Source organism: Enhydra lutris, unplaced genomic scaffold (assembly GCF_002288905.1).
Source record: "Enhydra lutris kenyoni isolate GAN:26980312 unplaced genomic scaffold, ASM228890v2 scaffoldscaffold58, whole genome shotgun sequence".
NCBI lineage: Eukaryota > Metazoa > Chordata > Mammalia > Carnivora > Mustelidae > Enhydra > Enhydra lutris.
In genome coordinates, this window is record NW_019154142.1 from 9,985,370 (window position 1) to 10,006,881 (window position 21,512).

Sequence of the window (21,512 nt, forward strand, 5' to 3'; positions counted from 1 at the left end):
TTCTGGTTCCTGTGTGTTGAGGGGCCCTCACTCTGGATCATGTCACTTTTCTATTGGAATAAGCAGTTCGCCGAGCACCTGGGTGCCTCAGTGAAGGCACAAGCCTTCGGCTCAGGTCAGGATCCCAGGATCCTGGGATTGAGCCCCACATTGGGCTCTCAGCTCTGCGAGGAGCCTGCTTCTCCCTCTCCCTGCTGCTCTCTCTGCTTGTGCTCTCTGTCAAATAAATAAATAAAATCTTCAAAAAAAGTAAAAAATAAATGTACACCACCCCCCCTAAAAAGTAGTTCTTTCCATACACATTAATTTCCAAACAGTGAAACCCTAGAATATTAGCACTGAGAAGAAGGTGCGCGCATCCATTCCAGCTCCCATGTTTATGGGAATGAAGCGATTAGAGGCAGCTCACAGGCTTCGGTATTAACTAATCAGCTGATCATGGGAGCGAGGGCTCTTTTGATTTGGACACTTAACGCTGAAAAAAAAAAAATTGGACCAGAAGCTTCAGATTACTGGCCCATCAATCTGGTTACAAAGTATCCCTGGACATGTGAGCACCTGGCATATAAAACCCACATGAGTGAACGATCCAGATACATTTATCCAAACTTACCTTCAAATCAGAAATTTCAGCATTTCCCAAGCTATTCTTCCCCCACAGACCACTTCTTAGAAACAGTCACACCCAAAACAGTTTTGGTCCCTTACCTTTGCCACCTCAAATGTTTAAGAGGAGGATACACCGTTCTTCAAACCACCGTTCATACAATCTTAAGACATTCAGTCTCCTGAAATACTTCCTTTAGGCATCAGTTTGGGAAATGCTGATCTAATTTATGAGAAGAAAACCGTTTCTTCTTCATCTTGCTTCAGATGACAAAAATAACTCCTCGGTTATGTATGAAGTATCTTAACCTTTAAAAGGCTTAAAAGAGTGCTTCATTGTTCCACTAACTTGTCCTTTCCCAGAGAAGTCCTGTCTTCCAAATCATACACATTTGTGCTTTTCTTCAGCGCTCTACGTCTCAAAATGTGGCCTGAAATCAGACACACGGTCTGCCATCAAGTACATCACTACCTATCAACAGAGCAGAAAGCTGGCTCGTTCGGTTTTTCCCATCTAGAACCATGTATTCCGGTAAAGTGTCAGTAAGCGCTGCCTGCAGCGCGGCTGTCATTGAGCCTGGGATGCACGTGGTTGCCTCCCCGCTGCCACCCTACCCCAGAGGAAAAGGGTGCCCCGGCTATCTGCGCTCATGGAACCGACATCACGTCCTCCGAGAGATGCAAACACTGGCTAACCGCCACGTACCTGCCGACCAGCATGGCAGGAAAAAGAAAAAAAAAAGAATACTTTTGTATAGATGAGCTAGAGGCAGCCTTTTTTGTAGACCAGTGGTTAGTCTGAGATCCAGGCAGCTGAGTTGTTCCCACTCGGTCCAGAGCATGTTCAAGCGTGCACAGAATCTAGCCCTACTTTCCCACTGAGGTCTCCCACTGAGCAATGGCAAGTGGAAAGACAGTGAGTAGGGGTTCAGCTTCAGGAAAAGTCACTCAGGCCCAGGTTCAAATCCCAACTCTCATCTCGCAGGTGGTAATTAGGAATAAACATTATAGTACACTTACAAAAGTGCCTACCAAAAAAATTGGCCTCTAACTGGGAGTTCTCTTTCCTAAGCTAATTTTCACATCTAGATTTAAGCAGGACACCTGAGCCCACAAACCGAGGGTAGCTTTCTTAAGCCTTGAACACTAGAAGCATAGGAGGTTGGCCCCTTCCCAGATCTCTAGGGCCCTCCCTATTAGATGCCACCCTCCTCTATGTCCAATTCTCCGCCCCTCTGCTCTGTCCTACTTTGGTCTATGGTGTTTGGGGGGTGGGGTGGGGAAGCTGCACACATTGTACAGGTAGTCTAACTTGCCACACAGGCCACAGTATTTGCTACCTTAGTGAAATAAAGTCACATTTCTGACTGTTAATGCATACACGTCTGGAAGAGTGTAAAAGGTGGCAATTACGGTTTCCTAATACTCCCACTAAAACTTAGCCAATTACATACAAATGGTGCTGCGGGCTGAAAGGTTAAATTTCATTTGAGAAAGCTTGTCACCAATCTGTCTGTATCTGAGCCAGCCTCGGGGAGTTCCCCAGGACAGAACATACAGCCATTGCCCAGAAAGGTCACGAAGACTCAGAGGGGTGGAGGACAGGAGGGAAAGCTGTGAGCGGTCTAAAAAGCATAGGTCAGACTGGAATGGGGTGGTCAGGCCAGCAGGATGAGGGCTGGGGCCAACGAATAAGGAATATTTAGCCATGTTCTCCATCCAGTCATTCCAGGGGCTGGGGGTAGAAAATAAAGCCCTGTCTTCGTGAAGGTGACACTCCAGAAGGAGACAGATGATAAATGATTTTACTGAGTCCCCTGTGCCATCCAGCCCTTAACACTCAGTGTATGGCTGTTTGTCCTCAAGCAACCTTACAAACTACATGCTACCCTCACCCCAATCTGGCAAAGGCCCAAGTTCCCCAGCCAGGAAGCAGGGCAGTAACCCCAGTAGCTGACCCCTGGAGTCTGCACTCTTACCCACTGGTGTACTAATAAGATAATAAACGAGAGGGCTCTCATTCCAAACCGTGACACAGGAAAGTCCTGAACTTACCTCCTCCCACAGATGCACTGAATCTACAGCTATATACAGAACATTTTCTGGAAGAAACAAAAACTAGTTGAGCAACTCCTACAAATTGGACAAATGAGAAAAAAGCCCACATTGAGACAGGAGAGGCTGGGACCCAATCTTCCCATAAGCACCCTATACCCCCAGCATGGCCAGGCACAGTCATGAAGGAACTCACAACTCAGCTTCTCCCTGAGGAGTGAAGGGTCTGGACCCCACATATGGTACCCCAACTTTTAAGACCTGCATCTAAGAGACGAGCCCCCCAAAACATCTAGCTTTGAAAACCAATGGGTTTTGTGTCCACGAGACCCACAGGCTATGCCAAACTGAGAAACACTCTCATTTTCTGTAGTCCACTCACGTTTTTTTTATTTTTTTTTTTATTTTTTTTTTTAAAGATTTTATTTATTTATTTGTCAGAGAGAGAGAGAGGGAGAGAGAGCGAGCACAGGCAGACAGAATGGCAGGCAGAGGCAGAGGGAGAAGCAGGCTCCCTGACGAGCAAGGAGCCCGATGTGGGACTCGATCCCAGGACGCTGGGATCATGACCTGAGCCGAAGGCAGCTGCTTAACCAACTGAGCCACCCAGGCGTCCCCTACTCACGTTTTTTATTTGAAGGATTAAAAGTTCATGAGAATATAGAACTTAAAAAATCATTTAAGACCTCTCTTAGCAACTTTCAACTGTACAGTATAATATTATTAACTAGAGGTACCATGCTGTATGTGACATCCCCAGAACGAACTTATAACTGGAAATTCGTACCTTGTGACCTCTTTACCCACTTCACCCACCAGAGAAGTAGTTCCTAAAGGGCTCATGCAGACTGAGCTACCCCCGCTACCCAACCCCCCACCCCCCACCAGAGCTCAGCAGAGAGGCAGCTGACTGAAAAGCGTCCAGTCTTCCTATGAAAGACACCTGCTTGCTCATCTGAAAAATCCGACCTGAGGGAGGGGCAGGCTTCTAACTTAACATATATCTATCACCCTTCTGAAACACTCTAAAGACCGGAGGGGCCAATGGGAGCCATCTGCACACTCTCCCTCTGCCGCCGTCCTAGTCCCTAGTATTTCCGGGAAAGGCACTTAAGCACACAGCTGGTGCCCTAGTTTGGGCAGCTGCCACCTCAGGGACAGCCCTTGAGCACTGGCTCTGGTGGCCAATGGGACTTAAATTCATGGGTCCCATATGACGGCAACGAATGGAGAAACAGTTCCTTACCGGCTCACTCCTCGCCAGGGCACAGCTTGGAGACAGCAGTCTGAAATGGACCTCCAGTATTTCTGTGAAAGAGGCCTATTAGCTTAGCTTCATAACTGTGGCCCAAGGGGCAAACTTCCCATTAAAAACACTTCTAAGGGCCAACAGTAATCCCCACCGGAGACCAGGGAGGCTGGCAGGTATCATCATCATGCTCCCTCTGTCCCACCCGAGGTCATCAGGATTTCCAGCATTTGTGGCCATACCACATCCCTTGATAGCCTGGGTCTGGTGGCCAGAGGGGCTTGTTCACAGGGCTTGTGTTTTTGTGTTAATGGAACAGTAGCAAACACAGAAACGGTTCTTAACAGGCTATTACCCCAAGGCTCATACAGAAGCAGCACACAGAAATGCCCATCTCCTAGTCTTGCCCTGAAAGAGATATGTTTGCATACTTTAAAAACTTCTGTCTAAGTGTCTGGTTTCCAATCACCCTGAATTTATATGCTGACTGAGATATTCCCCTTTGGGATACTGATAGATCTTGGTCAACCCCCACCAGTAGAAGCCACTAAGACTAGAGTAAGCTGCTTAAACAATCACAGAGGTTTGGGAGACAGCCAAGAGCTAGGGCAGGGTTGAGTGATAAGGTTCATCTCCTACAGAAGGTCACCCTTTCAAAACTGGGAGAGGTGGCTATTTAAATAATAGATTTAAAGGAAAACAACAGAGATTCAAAGAAAAATGAAGAAACAAGAATATCTTCCAAACAAAAGGATAGGATAAAACCGTAGGAAAAGCCCTCAATGGAATAGGGATAAATAATTTACCTGATAAAAAAGTTCAAAGTAACAGTCACAAAGTTGCTCACCAAGTTTGGAAGACAAATGGATGAACACACTGAGAACTTAAAAAAGGAGAAAATATAAGATAGTACCAAATAAAAGTCACAGAGCTGAAAAAAACAGTAACTACACTAAAAAAGAATCTAGATCGTTCAATAGCAGACTAGATAAAGCAGAAGAAGGAATCAGTAGACTTGAAGACAAGGTAGTGGAACTCATCCAATCAGAGCAGCAGAAAGAAAAAAAGAATGAAAAACTTCAGGGACTTATGGGACAAGATCAAGCAGACCAACATTAACATTATAGGGGTTGCAGAAGAAGAGAGAAAGAAAAGGAGTCGAAATTTTATTTGAATTATGGCTGAAAGCTTCCCCAATCTGGGGAAGAAAACAGACAACCAAATCCAGGAAGCCCAGAGAATTCTAAAAAAGATGGACCCAAAGAGATCCACACCAAGACACAGAATTAAACTATTAGAGATAAGGGGAGAATCTTAAAAAGCAATGGGAGAAAAACAGCTTGTTTCATACAAGGGAACTCTCATAAATCTATGAGCATATTCTCATATTCAGAAATTTTGCAGGCCAGAAAAAAGTGACATAATATGTTCAAAGTGCTGAAAGGAAGTGCCAATTAAGAGTATTCTATCTGCCAAAGTTGTCCTTCAGAATTGAAGGAGACATTAAGAGTTTTCCAACCAAGCAGAAGCTGAAAGAGTTCATTGCCACTAGACCAGACTTACAAGAAATGCTAAAAGTTAAGGAAGGGAACAGGTGATAATTAGTAACAAGAATACATATAAAAGTGTAACTCTCACTGGCAAAGGCAAATATATAATAAAAATCAGACTAATGTGAAAATGGTGAGTTAATTCATAAAGCTAGTATAAAGGTTAAAAGACAAAAGTAATAATAACTACAAAAAGTTATTAATGACATTCTTTACAAGGATGTTACTTTCATGTTTTGAATCATTAAGTAGCCCATTTCATACTTTGCTTGAAAGTATGAGGCAAGTAGTTAATTTGTCATAAATAAACTACTATCTGATTTAAATTCAACTTGTATTTCAAAACTTTCAGAATAAAAATGTCATACTCCCTTTAAAAAAAGTTATTAATGGGTACACAAAGTTTTTAAAAACGTCAAAAGCAAATTGTGGGGTAGAGGGAAGTAAAAAAATGTAGAGCTTTAGAATGTGTTTGAACTTAGTCATCATCAACTTAAATTATTGGTGTAAGTTGTTTTATGTAAGCCTCATGATAACCACAAAGCAAAAACACATAATAGATATACAAAAGAGAAAGAGAGAGTAATCTAAGCACATCACTACAGAAAATCATCAAGTCACCAAGGAAGAGAATAAAAGAAGAAGAAAGGAATTTTAAACCAGCCAGAAAATGATTAAAATGGAATAAGTACACACCTGTTGCTCTATTTTAAATGCCAAGTGGACTGAATTCTCCAATCAAAAGAGTAGATGAATGGATAAAAAAAAAAACAAGACCCACAAGGATTCCAGTCCAAGATGGCTATGTAGGAAGTCACTGAATTCACTTCCTCCATGGAACACAACAAATTACACCTATTTATAGAACAGTTATTCCTGAAGAAGAACTGAGGGCCAACTGAACAGCTTTTGCACAACAAAAAAAGGAGTGGCAAAAGAGGACAAGAGAGACAGAGACACATTAACAAAGGAACCCCCCATCCCTGATGCTGCAAATGGCAGTGTGGAGGGATGGTAAGAGGGACTGGGAGAACATTCATCTATCCTGGGGCACAGAAAAAAGAACTGCAGTTTAAAAAGTAACTAGCACATAAAAGAACCAGCTCTAGAACTCCTCCACACAGTGAGGGAGCTGTGAAAATTCTCCAGGTTAGAAGAACTGCCAGACACGTTCTACACTTCTCCTCCACTTTGAAAGCACAGACCAGGGTACAGTCCAGGCACCCTAACCAGCCTGCCTGTCAGTGGCCCCTGGTTTCTAGCTCACACCAGCCTAACAATCCCACGAAGGTGGCCACAGGGCAATGCATACTGGAAATCGCTGGTTAGCAATCATTATAGCTCCAGCTTTTGCACCAAGGTGAGAGAGGGACAAAGCCTCCCGGAACACTCCAGGCCCATACCACTTGGACTTCGGGCAGCTTGCTAGGGCACCCCCAGTGCAGAGAACTCTAGTACCACCTGCTTCAAATCCAGCTGCCTATCAGGGTTCCCCCTGTGTGAAGCACCCTGGGAACCCCCCAGCTGTGCCTGCCAACATCGAGTAAACTTTCACATTATAGGGGTCCCAGAAGAAAAGAGAAAGAAAGAGGCAGAAAACTTATTGGAAGAAATAATAACTGAAAACTTCCCTAACCTAGGAGAAAAAATAGTTATCTAAGTTCAAGAAGTATAGACAGTTTCAAACAAGCTAAACCCAAGGAAGTCCACACCATGACACATTACCTTTAATCTTTGATATTTTAATTATTAAGAGAATTTTTAAAGCAGCAAGAGAGAAGCAAAACATTATATACAAGGGAAACCCTATAAAACTATTAGCTGATTAACTTCACAAGTCACAGAATGTGCCATACCATGTTATATTGAAAGTGTTGAAAGGGAAAAAAAAAACTTATAACCAAGAATACTTTAACCAAGGTTATCATTCAGAACTGAAAGAAAGATACAGAGTTTCCCAAACAAAAGTTAAAGGAGTTTATTACCACTAATAAAGCCTTACAAAATGTTAAAGGGTCTTTAAGTGGAAAAGATATGGCCATAATTAGACATAAGAAAATTATGAGTAAAAAGATACAAAATAGGACAGCATATAAATAAAACATGGAGGGAGTGAAAAATATTAAGATTTTCTTTGAACTTAAATGATAATCAACACAGACTGCTATGTAGTTAGGATGTTGTATATGAACCTCATGGTACTCAAAAATCCAAAATCTATAATAGATACACAAAATTTAAAGGAAAGTGAAATATATAGCAGACAGAAACTCAATTACAAAGAAAGAGAGCAAGAGAAGAAGAAAGGAACAGAGAAGGACAACAAAATCAACTAGAAAACAATTAACGAAATGACAGTAAGTACATACCTATCAATAATTACTTTAAATGTAAATAGCCTAAATGCTCCAATCATAAGACATAGGTGGCAGAATGGGTAAAAAACAACAAAAAACAAAAACAAAAAAACACACAAACACAAACAAAAACCCAACCATTTTTATGTTGCCTACAAGAGATTCCCCTCAGATCTAAAGATATATACAGACTGAAAGTGAAGGGATGGTACTACACTTGATCTTAGCCAAAAGGCCGAGAAGCGATGAAAGTGAAGGGATGGAATAGAATTTACCAGGCAAATGGAAGTAGAGGAAAAAAAAAAAAAAAAAAGCTGGGATAGCAATACTTATACCAATGAAAACAGACTTTAGGACAAAGACTAACAAGAAACAAAAAAAGGGTATTTTATGATGACAAAGAGATCAATCCAACAAGAGGATATAACAATTGTAGTAACTTACGTACCCAACACTGGAGCACCTAAATACATAAAGCAAATACTAACAGACATAAAGAGAAGTTTATGATAATACAGTAATAGTAGGCGACACCCACTTACATTAATGGATAGATCATCTAGGCAGAAAAGTCAATAAGAAAATGGGGTCTTTGAATGACACATTAGACCAGATGGACCTAACACATATAAACAGAACATCCCATCCAAAAACAATAGAATATACACGCTTTTCAAGTGCACATGCAATGTTCTCTAGAAGAGACTACATTAGACCACAAAACAAGTCTCAATAAACTTAAGAAGACTGAAATCATACTGTGCATCTTCTCTAACCACAATGGTATGAAACTAGAAATCAACCAAAGAAGAAACTGGAAAAAACACAAACATGTGTAGGCTAAATAACATGATACTAAACAGCCAATAGGTCCATGAAGAAATCAAAGAAGAAATTTTAAAAAGTACATGGAGACAAGTGAAAATGAAAACACAGGGGTGCCTGGGTGGCTCAGTGGGTTAAAGCCTCTGCCTTCAGCTCAGGTCATGATCCCAGGGTCCTGGGATGGAGCCCCGCATCGGGCTCTCTGCTCAGCAGGGAGCCTGCTTCCTCCTCTCTCTCTGCCTGCCTCTCTGCCTACTTGTGATCTCTGTCTGTCAAATAAATAAATAAACAAAATCTTTAAAAAAAAGAAAACACAATAGTCCAAAAATCTCTGGGACATAATAAAATGTTGTGTTTAAGATTTTTATCCAGGTATTTGAGAGAGAGAGAGAACATGAGGATAGGGGAGGCACAGACAAAGAAGCAGGTTCCCTGCTGAGCCTGACCTGGGGCTCTATGTGAGGACCCTGGGATCATAAACTGAATCAAAGGCAGACGCTTAACCAACTGAGCCACCTATGCACCAAGGGAAAGCAGTTTTAAGAGGAAAATATATAGTGATACAAACTTACCTCAAGAAACAAGTAAAAGCTCAAATAAAGAATCTAACCTTACATCTAAAGGAATCAGAAAAAGAATAAGCACAGCACAAGGAGGAAATGATAAATTGGAGAAGTAAATGAAATAAAGATATTTTTTTATTATGTTAGTCACCATACAAGTACATCATTAGTTTTTGGTATAGTATTCCATGATTCATTATTTGTACGTAACACCCAGTGCTCCATGAAATGCATGCCCTCCTTAATACTCATCACCAGGCTAACCTATCCCCCTACCTCCCTCCCCTCTGAAACCCTCAGTTTGTTTCCTGGAGTCCATAGTCTCCCATGGTTCCTCTTCCTCTCTGATTTCCCCGCCTTCATTTTTCCCTTCCTTCTCCTAATGTCCTCCATGCTATTCTTCATGTTCCACAAATAAGTGAAACCATATGATAATTGACTTTCTCTGCTTGACTTATTTCACTTAGCATAAAGGAAACAGTCAACAAAACAGAGGTAACCCATGGAATGGGAGAAGATATTTGCAAATGACACTACAGATAAATGGCTGGTATCCAAGATCTATAAAGAACTTCTCAAACTCAACACCCAAAAAACAAGTCAAAAAAAGGGCAGAAGACATGAACAGACACTTCTCTAAAGAAGACATACGAATGGCTTATAGACACATGAAAAAATGTTCATCATCATTAGCCATCGGGGAAATTCAAATCAAAACCACACTGAGATACCACCTTACACCAGTTAGAATGCCAAAAATTGACAAGGCAAAAAACAACAAATGTTGGAGAAGTTACAACAAATGTTGTAACCCTCCTTAAACTGTTGGTAGAAATGCAAGTTGGTGCAGCCACTTTGGAACAACAGTGTGGAGGTTCCTCAAAAAGTTAAAAATAGAGCTATCCTATGACCCAGCAATTGCACTACTGGGCATTTACCCCAAAGATACAGATGTAGGTAAAAGAAGGACCACATGCACCCCCATAGCCAAACTGTGGAAAAAGCTGATATGCCCTTCAGCAGATGAATGGATAAAGAAGATGTTGTCCATATATACAATGGAATATTACTCCGCCATCAGAAAGGATAGATACCCAACTCTAGCATTAACATGAAATAAACATTTTTTTAAAAAATAAGAACAAAAATGAAAGAGCCAGTATATTGAAAGGATAAGATTGAGAAACCCTTAGCTAAAATCATAAAGAAAAAAACCCAGATAGTACCCAAAAAGATAAAATCAGAAATGAAAGAGAATAAACAATGGACACCACACCACAGAAATACAAAGGATTATAAGAGAATACTATAAAAAATTATATGCCAACAAATCGGTCAACCTAGAAGAAATAGAAACATACAATCTTCTAAAACTTTATCAAGAAGAAATAAAATACCTGAACAGACTGATTACTAGAAACAAAATTGAATTGGTAATCAAAAACTACCAAAAAATAAACATCCAGGACCACACAGATTCAAAGGTAAAGTCTACCAAACATTTAAAGAAGATTTAATAACTGTTCTCCTCAAACTACCCCAAAAAACAGAAGAGGAAGGGAAGCTTCCAAATACGTTCTATGGGGCCAGCCATTACCTTGATACCAAACAAGACAAGAGCACAACAACAACAAAAAAATTAGAGACCAATATCCCTGATGAACATAGATGCAAAAATCCTCAACAAAATATAGCAGACCTCATTCAAAAATACATTCAAAGGATCATTCACCTGAACAATTAGATTTATTCTAGGGATGCAAAGATGGTTCAATATTTATAAATCAACCAACATGCATTTATACATTTATACCACATCAATAAAATGAAAGATAAAAATAATATGATCTTTTCAATAGATGCAGAAAAATCATGTGACAAAATTCAACATCTATGATCAAAACTCTCAACAAAGTGGGTTTAGAGGTAACACATTTCAACATAATAAAAGACCATTTATGAAAAAACCCAAGTTAATATCATACTCAATGGTGAAAACCTGCAGGTTTTTCCTCTAAGATCAGGAATAAGACAAGGATATCCACTTTCAAACTTTTGCTCAACATATTATACTGGCAGTCCTAGCCACAGAAATAAGGCAAGAAATAAAAAAATAAGGGGCATCCAGATTGGTAAGGAATAAATTAAGCTGTCACTATTTGCAGATGACATGATATTATACACAGAAAACCTGAAAGACACCACCAAAAAACTTTTAGAATAAATTAATTCAGTAAATTTATAGGATACAAAATTAATACCCAGAAATCTGTAGTGTTCCTATACCCCAAAAGTGCAAAAACAGAAAAAGCAATGAACAAAACAATTACAATTACACTAGAAAGAATAAAAACTTAGAAATAAACTTAACCAAGGAGGTTAAAGACTGTATTCTGCAATCTATAAAACATTGATGAAAGAAATTAAAGGTAAGACAAATGGAAAGATACTCCATGCTCATGGATTGAAAGAATATTCCACACTCTTCCATAGCAACTACAGATTCAGTGCAATACCTACAAAAATTCCAATGGCATTTTTCACAGAATTAGAACAAATGATGCAAAAATTTGCATAAGAGCACAAAAAACTCTGAATAGCCAAAGCAGTCTTGAGAAAGAAAAAGAGGTGGAGGTATCACAATCCCAGATTTCAAGATATACTATAAAGATGTAATAATCAAAACAGTATGGTACTGGCACAAAGACAGACACACATAGACAGATGGAACAGAATAGACAGACCAGCAGTAAACCCATGCTTATATAGTCAATCTATGGCAAGGTAGACAAAAATATGCAATGGGGAAAAGATGGTCTTTTCAAAAAATGGTGCTGACGGAAACTGGACAGCTACAAGCAAAAGAATGAAACAACCACTTTTTCACACTATACACAAAAAAATCTCAAAATATTTTAAAGACCTAAATGTGAGACCTGAAACCATAAAAATCCTAGGGGAGAACACAAGCAGTAATGTCACTGATGTCAGCCTTAGCAACATTTTTCTAGATGTCTACTTTGGCAAGAGAAACAAACAAAAGATGAAGGGATTACATCAAAATAAATTTTTGCACAGTGAAGGAAACCATCTACAAAACAAAAAGGCAACCTAGTGAATGGTAGAAGACATTTGTAAATGATATACCCACTCAGGTGTTAATATCCAAAATATATAAAGAACTTCTACAACTTAACACCATAAAACCCCAAATAATCTGATTTTAAAAATGGGCAGAGGGCCTGAATAGACATTTTTCCAAAGATGACATACAGATGGCCAACAGACACATACACCATGTCAATATTCCATCCAAAAGCAACAGAATACACATTCTTCTCAGGAAAACATGAAACATTCTTAAAAATAGATCATGGTAGGCCACAAAACAAGTCTTAAATTTAAGAAGGTTGAAATCTTATCAAGCATCTTTTTCCAATCACAATGGTATGAAACTAGAAATCAATTATAAAGGAACTGAAAAACTCACAAATATGTGAAGATTAAAGAACATGCTACTGAACAATCATGAATCAAAGAAAAAATAAAAAGACCTATCCTGCAGCCCCCATGGCCCTACCCCACTAGATTCAGCAGGTACATACAATCCCTACAGAGGATGCCCCTTGAACACCTGGCTCTTGTGGCCGGAGGTGGAGGGCTTGCGTTTCTGAGCCCCATGGGGCTAAAACAATTGGGGAGGCAGTTCTTGGTAGGCTTCTACCCCCAGGACACGGACTGCACAGAGAGCAGACTGAAATAATCTCTAGTCTTCCTGTACCACTCCTTCAAGACTGGGAGAGAGAGATCTTTCATCTCATACCAGAAGCAAGTAGAGAGTCCAGAAAAATGAGGAAACAAAGACATATGCTCCAAAGGAAAAAAAAGAAAAAGAAAAAGATAAAATCCCAGAATAAAACCTTATTGAAACAAAGATAAGTAATTTACATGATGAAGAGTTCAAAGTAATGGTCAAAAAAGTGCTCACCAATCTTGACAGAAGAATAGATGAACATAGAGAGTATTTTAAAAAAGAGATAGAAAATATTAGTACCAAACAGTCATAAAGCTGAAGAATACAATAACTGAATAATATACTAGAGGGGTTCAGTAGCAGACTAAATGAAGCAGAAAAAAGAATCAATGACCTGGAAGACATGGCACTGAAACTCATACAAACAGATCAGCAAAAAGAAAAAGAATTTTTAAAAGTGAAAAATTACTTAAGGGACCTATAGAACATCAGGTGATAAGGGATAGTAAGACTTTAAGTGGACTAGTAATTTTGGTTAGGGTGACCTTAAGGAACAAAATAACCTCTGAGTGATTAAAATCCAGACTTACTAGTCAAAACATTATATCACTTAATGATGCAAGATATTGATCAACAGAACAAGTTATCTTCAGATAACACTGCAATCCTATTCTACAATTCATATCAACAATAGGGTTTACTACCTCGGTGTTGTATCAGGACATCCCAAGGTGCAACCACTATTAATGATTCATTTGTTCAATAATTAAAATCCTACATGATCTGAGTACAGACCAAAAGTAATTCAGGTTAGTTTCTTTCTATTATAGACTTTGCCCAATATGAAAGGACAAGAAAAATGAAGCTCACTTCATTAGTTTGAGACATCCTCAAACTAATAGATTATATAGTCTCAATTTATATCCACCCTGCCCAAGAACAGGGTTTGTTAGGATGGCAGAGCTCAGTGACTGTGTAAAAACTTAAGCCTTTATACTCAGTTCAATTTCTATTCCTAACAAAATATTTATAATCAACATTATCTCATTGATTATCCCTACCCCACTTGTCATAGCATTCCTCACACCAATCAAGTGAAAAGTTCTAGGATATATGCAACTTTGCAAAAGAGCAAACATTGTTGGCCCTCGTGGTCTATTACAGCCCATTGCTGATGCTGTTAAGTTATTCATTAAAGAACCAATGAAACACTAACTTCATCAATATCTGTATCCATCACTGAACCAATCTTAGCCCTCACCATAACCCTACAATATAAATTCTGTTGCCTATACCATATCCACCGATCAATATAAACCTAGCTATATCAGGCTCAGTTATAATTTCCATCCTCCGATCTGGACTGCCCTCGAATTCATATATGCATTACTTGGGGCTATCTGAGATGTAGCACAGAGAATTTCATATGAAGTAACTCTAGCAATTATCTTACTATCAGTACTACTAATAAATGGATTGCTTACACTATCAGCATTAATCATTACTCAAGAATACTTAGGGTTAATTTTTCCATCATGACTGTTAGCCATAATGGGATTAATTTCAATCCTAGCAGAAGCCAACTTAGCAGCATTTGCCTAACAGAAGGAGAAGGAGAACTAGTCACTGGCTTCAACACTGAATTACAGCAGGCCCATTTCCCCTATTTTTCCTAGCAGAATAGGCCAAAATCCTCCTAATAAACATTTTCACAACAATCATATTCCTGGAAGCATTTCATAGCCCCTACATGCCAGAACTAATTAATTTCATTGTCAAAACTCTCCTACTAACCATTACCTTTCCATGAATTTGGGCATCTTACCCACAATTCCAATATAACTTATATACCTCTTGTGAAAAAAAACTTTCTATCACTAGATTATCACTATCACTAGCCCTTTGTATGTCACACGTATCCTTGCCTATCATTAGATCAGGTGTTATACCACAATCCTAAAAATACCTCTGACAAAGAGTTACTTTGATAGAGTAAATAATAGATGTTTAAATCTGATTATTATTATATAATTTTAATATATATTTTAATATCTTATTTCTTTTATTCCTAGAATGACAGGAATCAAACATACCCCTAGGAATTAAAAAATTAAAAATTATAGCATATTCCATAATAAAGTCAGCTAAATAAGCAATTGGACTCTTCCTGCCAATACTGGTTACTATCCTTCCTATGCTCATTTTTACCATTATTATAATAACCATTATCTCAGGAACTATAATTGTAATAACAATCTCTCAATCACACTATCTAAATTGGCTTTAAATAAATATACTAGCTATTATCCCAGCTTTAATAAGAAAAAAAAATTTAACCCTTGAGCCACAGAATCATCTACTAAGTATTTTATAACACAAGCAACCACATCACTACTTCTTATAATGGCTATTATTAACTTAATATACTCTGGACAATGAATAATTATAAAAATGTTTAATCCAACAACGTCCAACAACATCCTTCCTTCTGCCATTGTAACAATAGCTCTCATTATAAAACTTGGACTTTCCCCTTTCCAATTCTGAGTACCTAAAGTAATACAAGGAATTCTGTTATCCTCAGGCCCAATTTTATTAACATGACAAAACTTGCATCAATGTCAATCTTATACCAAATCTCATCATCCATTAATCCAAACTTAATTCTAACCATAGCTATTACATCAATTCTAATTGGAAGATGAGGTGGACTTAACAAAAACGCATATATGAAAAAAATCACAGCCTATTCATCAGCTGCCCATACAAAGTGAATAACACCTATCACAATTTATAACCCAACTATTATAACCCAAAAATCTATTAATCTACATCATGATGACACTCCCCACATTCATATTATTGTGTGTAATTCATCCACCACAACACTATCACTCTCATATATTTGAAAGAAAATATCCTTAATTTTACATTAATCTTTACCACCATACTATCAATAGGCCTTCCTCCTCTCTTGGGATTTCTGTCCAAATGGATAATTATCCAGGAACTGACAAAAAATGATCTTATTATACCAACATTAATAGCCATTATAGCACTACTCAATCTGTACTTCTACATGCAATTAACTTCACATCACTAATTATATTTCCATCAATAAATAACATACAAATAAAAGGACAATTTGAAAATACAAAATGGTTAACTCTTTTAACACTACTAATTATAACAATAACAATCCTCCCACTAACACCAATACTATCAATCTTGGAGTAGGAATTTAGGTTAGAAAAGACCAAGGGAAAAAAGAAAAAAAAAAAAAAGAGAAGGAAGACAAAAAAAAAGAGAGATAAAGAAAGAAAGAAAAGACCGAGAGCCTTCAAAGCTCTAAGAAAGTGTATTCACTTAATTCCTAAAAAGTACAAGGAGTGCCCAGACTTTATCCCACATCAATTGAACACAAAACGAATTTTTTAATTAAGTTAAAACCTTACTAGATTGTTGGGTTTCCACCCCATGAAATTTTAGTTAATGGCTAAGTAACTGAATCAATTAGCTTTAATTTACTTCTCCCACCATCTAGGGGAAAAAAGGCTGAAGAAGCCCCAGCAGAGTTGAAGCTGCTTCTTTGAATTTATTATTCAGTATGATATTCACCACAGGGCTTGACAAAAAGATGACTCAACCTCTGTCTTTAGAGGTTAATGCTTACTTAGCCATTTTACTTATATTTATAACCTGCTTACTATTCTCAACAAACCCTAAAGATACCAGCACTCTATACCTACATTTTGCTGCATGAACTAGAATAGAACTGATAAAATAGAATAGGAACTGCTTGAAGCCTTTTTTTTTTTTAGATTATTTATTTATTTATTTAAGAGCACAGGAGTGCAGGGAGAGGAGCAGAGGGACAGGGACAAGCAGACTCCACACTGAGCATAGGCCCCACACAGGGCTGCTCAATCTCAAGACCCTGAGGTGATGAACTGAGCTAAAACCAGGAGTCTGATGCTTAACGAACAGAGTCACCCAGGTGCCCCTGTCGGAAGCCTTTTAATCCATGTGGAAATGGGCCAGCCTGGAGGTATACTGGGAGATAACCTAATTTATAATGTAACCATAATTGCCCAGGCATTCATAATTTCCTTTATAGTATCACCTATTATAATTGGACAATTTGGAAACTGTTCAGTCCCCTCAATAATCAGAGCACCTGATATGGCATTCCCCCAAATAACATGAGTCTCGGACTATTACCACCATCATTTCTGCTCTAACATCATTAACAGTTGGAGCAGGTACAGAAACCAGGTGAAGAGTATACACACCCCAGCCTGCAACCTAGCTCATGAGAAGCATCAGTCAATTTAACCATCTTCTCTTCCCATATATGTGTATCCTCAATTTTAGGGGCTATCAATCATAGTACCACAATCATTAAAATAAAACCACCAGCTGTATCTCAATACTAAACACCTTTATTCAATGGATCCCTCTTAACCACAGTCTTCCTGTTACTACTATCACATCCGGTCTTAGCAACCAGAATTACTGTATTACTAACAGACCATAACCTAAAACACCACATTCTTTGATCCTGTAGGAGAGGCAATCCACTGATACCAATGCTTATTTTGCTATTGAGTCTCCAGATATCCCAAAGTTTATATTCTTATCTTCCCTAGATTTGGAATAACTACATGTATTATTACATATTATTCAGGGAAAAAAAGAACCTTTTGGATAAATAGGAATAGTTTGGGCCATAATATCTATTGGATTCCTAGGTTTTATTGTATGAGCCCAGCATATTATTAACAGTGGGCACAGATGTTGACATATGAGCATATTCTACAATAGCTATTAGAATTTTGCCACCCCGACAGTGTAGAAGTATTTAGCTAACTAGCAACCCTTCATGGAGGCAACATGATCACTAGCCATACGATGAGCCCCAGCTTTTATCTTCCTATTCACAGCAGAAGGTCTAGCAGGAATTGTTTTAGCCAACTCATCCCTAGACATTGTTCTCCAGGACAAAGAGTATATGGTAGTACATTTTTACTACATATTATCAATAGAAACATTTTCACCATCATAGGAAGATTTGTTCACTGTTCCCATTATTTTCTACAAGCTACACAGTCAACTGTAGTTGGGCAAAAATCCTCTTTACAATCGGTAATTGGAGTTAACTTTCTTCCCACTCGGCCTTTCAGGAATGCCCTGACATTGACTATCCAGATGCATACACAACATGAAACACTATGTCATTTACAGGTTCATTCATCTCCTTAACAGCAGTAATATTATCTTTATAAATTGAGAAGTATTTGCATCCAAATGAGAAGTAGCAATAGTGGAATTAACTAACACTAATCTTGAATGACTACATGGATGCCTTCCACCTTATCATACATTTGAAGAATCCCCTTACATAAGCCTAAAATAAGAAAGGAATCAAACCCTCTAAAAATGGTTTCAAGCCAATACCATAACCATTATGTCTTTCTCAATAGTGAAATATTAGCAAATATTACATAACTTTGTCAAAGTTAAATTATGGGTTTAAGTCCTTTATATCTCCATGGCACATCCACTCAACAAGGTTTTTAAGGTGCAAAATTCCCCATTACAGAAGAACTCCTACACTTTCATGACCATACATAATCATCTTTTTAATCAACTCTCTAGTTCCTTATATCATTTCACTAGTAATAACAGCTAAATTAACCCACACAAATACAATAGGTGTGCAAGAAGTAGAAACGATATGAACTACCTAACTGCTCATTATCCTAGCCCTAATTGCTTTGCCATCATTATAAATTATTGATATAATAGATAAACTCAACAACCCCTAACTGGAAAAACTAAGCCATCAATGATCCTGATGCTATGAATATATGCATTACAAAGACTTAAACTTTGACTTCCACTTCCTGATTTCTTTGGCTTAAATTTGATCCCCACACAACCTAAAACCAAGAGATCTACAACTAGTAAAGGTTGATAGCCAAGTTGTCTTACCCATAGAAATAACAATCCAAATATTAATCTCATTAGCAGATATCTTGCACTCATGAGCTATCTCCAGACAATTAAATCAAACAACCTTAATACCTACACATCCAAGCCTGTATTATGGGCAGTGCTCAGAAATTTGTGGGTCAAATCAGTTTTATACCAATCATTCTTGAATTAATCCCACTTAAACACTTAGAAAAATTATCCACAACTGTACTGTAATGTCATTAAGAAGCTAAGTAGTATTGGGGTTCTTGGGTGGCTTGGTCAGATAAGTGTCTGACTCTTGATTTTGGCTCAGGTCATGATCTCAGGCTCATGAGACTAAGCCCCACATCAGGATCCAGGAGCCTACTTAAGATTCTCTCTCTCCATCTCCTTATGCCCCTCCCCCATAAAAAATAAAAATAAAAATAAAAAGTTTAAAAAGAAGCTAAGTAGTATTAACCCTTAAAAGGTTAAAGACAGAGTTTAAGCTTCTCCTTAATGATATGCCACAACTAGACACATCAATGTAATTTATCACCTTCATATCAATAATTATAACCCTATATGTTGTATTTCAGCTAAAAATTACAAATCACTATGCCCCATCAAACCCAAATTAAAAACAAAGACACTGTAGTACTTCACCCCTTGAGAGAAAAAGTAAGTGAAAATCTATTTGCCTCTTTCATTATCCCAGTAATGATAGAATTATCTATCATAATTTCAATTACTATATTCCCTACAACCTAACCAACTAATCAACAACTATCTAATTGCTATCAAAAAATGACTAATTCGGGGCGCCTGGGTGGCTCAGTGGGTTAAGCCGCTGCCTTCGGCTCAGGTCATGATCTCAGGGTCCTGGGATCGAGTCCCGCAAAGGGCTCTCTGCTCGGCAGGGAGCCTGCTTCCCTCTCTCTCTCTCTCTCTCTGCCTGCCTCTCTGTCTACTTGTGATCTCTCTCTGTCAAATAAATAAATAAAATCTTAAAAAAAAATGACTAATTCAGTTAACATCAAAACTATTAACTATCCATAATCATAGGACACAATAAGGACAAAACTGAACCCTAATACTCCTCTTACTCATTCTGTTTATTGGCTTAGCAAGCCTACTGGGCCAACTACCACACTCAGTTACACCTACCACACAACTCTCAGTGAATCTAGGAATAGCCATTCCACCTTGAGCAGAGATAATAATTAATGGCTATTGTCAGGCCCAACTTCTATCCCAAAGAATAACCATCCCACCCACTCCAATACTAGCAAGTATCAAAACCATTAGCCTTTTCATCCAACGAAGAGTACTAGCTATATGGCTAACTGCCAGTATCACTGCTGAACACCTACTCATTCATTTAATTGTAGGAGAAAACCTTGCATTAATAAACATTAGCCCCACTTTAGCTCTCATTACCTTCATCACTCTTGATTTTACTATCCTTGAATTCACTATGGGCTTAATTCAAGCTTATGTATTTGCTATACTAGTTATCCTTCACCTTACATGTGAACATCTAATGACCCACCAAACCCACACATACTATATGGTAAACTCCTGCTCCCAACCATTTAAGGCACTCTATCAGCTCTCCTTATAACATTGGGTCCATTGGTTTTACTTTAATTCAATCTTCCTATTATCTCTAGGCATTAACAACTAATATCTTGATGATGTATCATTGATGAGGAGACATTATTTGAAAAAGTACATTCCAAGGTCACCACACACCAATTGTTCAAAAAAGGGTTTCAGTATGGAGTAATTCATTCATTATTTCAAAAATCTTTTTTACTAGCTTCCTCTGGGCTTTTACCATTTAAGTCTACCTCCAACACCTAAACTAGGTGGTTGCTGACCACACACTGGCATCCATCCCTAAATCCTCTAGAAGTACTGCTTCTCAATACCTCTTTTTTTTTTTAATTTGGGGATTTTTGTGATGACTTTGACAAATATATTTTTTTAAGATTTTATTTATTTGACAGACAGAGATCACAAGTAGGCAGAGAGGCAGGCAGAGAGAGAGGAAGGGAAACAGGCTCCCTGCTGAGCAGAGAGCCTGATGCGGGGCTGGATCCAAGGACCCTGGGATCACGACCTGAGCCGAAGGCAGAGGCTTTAATCCACTGAGCCATCCAGGCACCCCTGCTTCTCAATACCTTTATCCTATCAGCTCTGGAGTATATCTATCACCTAAGCCCACTACAGCCTCACTGGAGGAAATCACAAACACAATCTCAAGTCCTATTCATTACAGTCTCTCTAGGAATTTATTTTACCTTATTACAAGCCTTTGAATACTATGAAACATCATTTACAATCTCAGATGGAGTTTATGAATAGACATTTTTTATGGCTACAGGCTTTCATGGACTACATGCAATTACTGGCTCTACCTTCCTCATCATCTGTCTCGCGCTGCAACTAAAATTTCATTTCACATCTAATTATCACTTTGAATTTGAAGCAGTTACTTGATATTCACATTTTGTAGATGTAGTAGGACTATTCCTATAGGTCTCCATTTATTGATGGGGGTCCTATTCTTTTAGTATTAAACAGTACAAT

The 21,512-nt window shown here is 38.3% G+C and overlaps 1 pseudogene; it reads left to right on the plus strand.

Annotated features, from left to right (window-relative positions):
* The first annotated feature begins 1,128 nt into the window (after nucleotides 1–1,128).
* On the plus strand, nucleotides 1,129–18,375 carry LOC111158243 (annotated as a pseudogene).
* The last annotated feature ends 3,137 nt before the right edge of the window (nucleotides 18,376–21,512 follow it).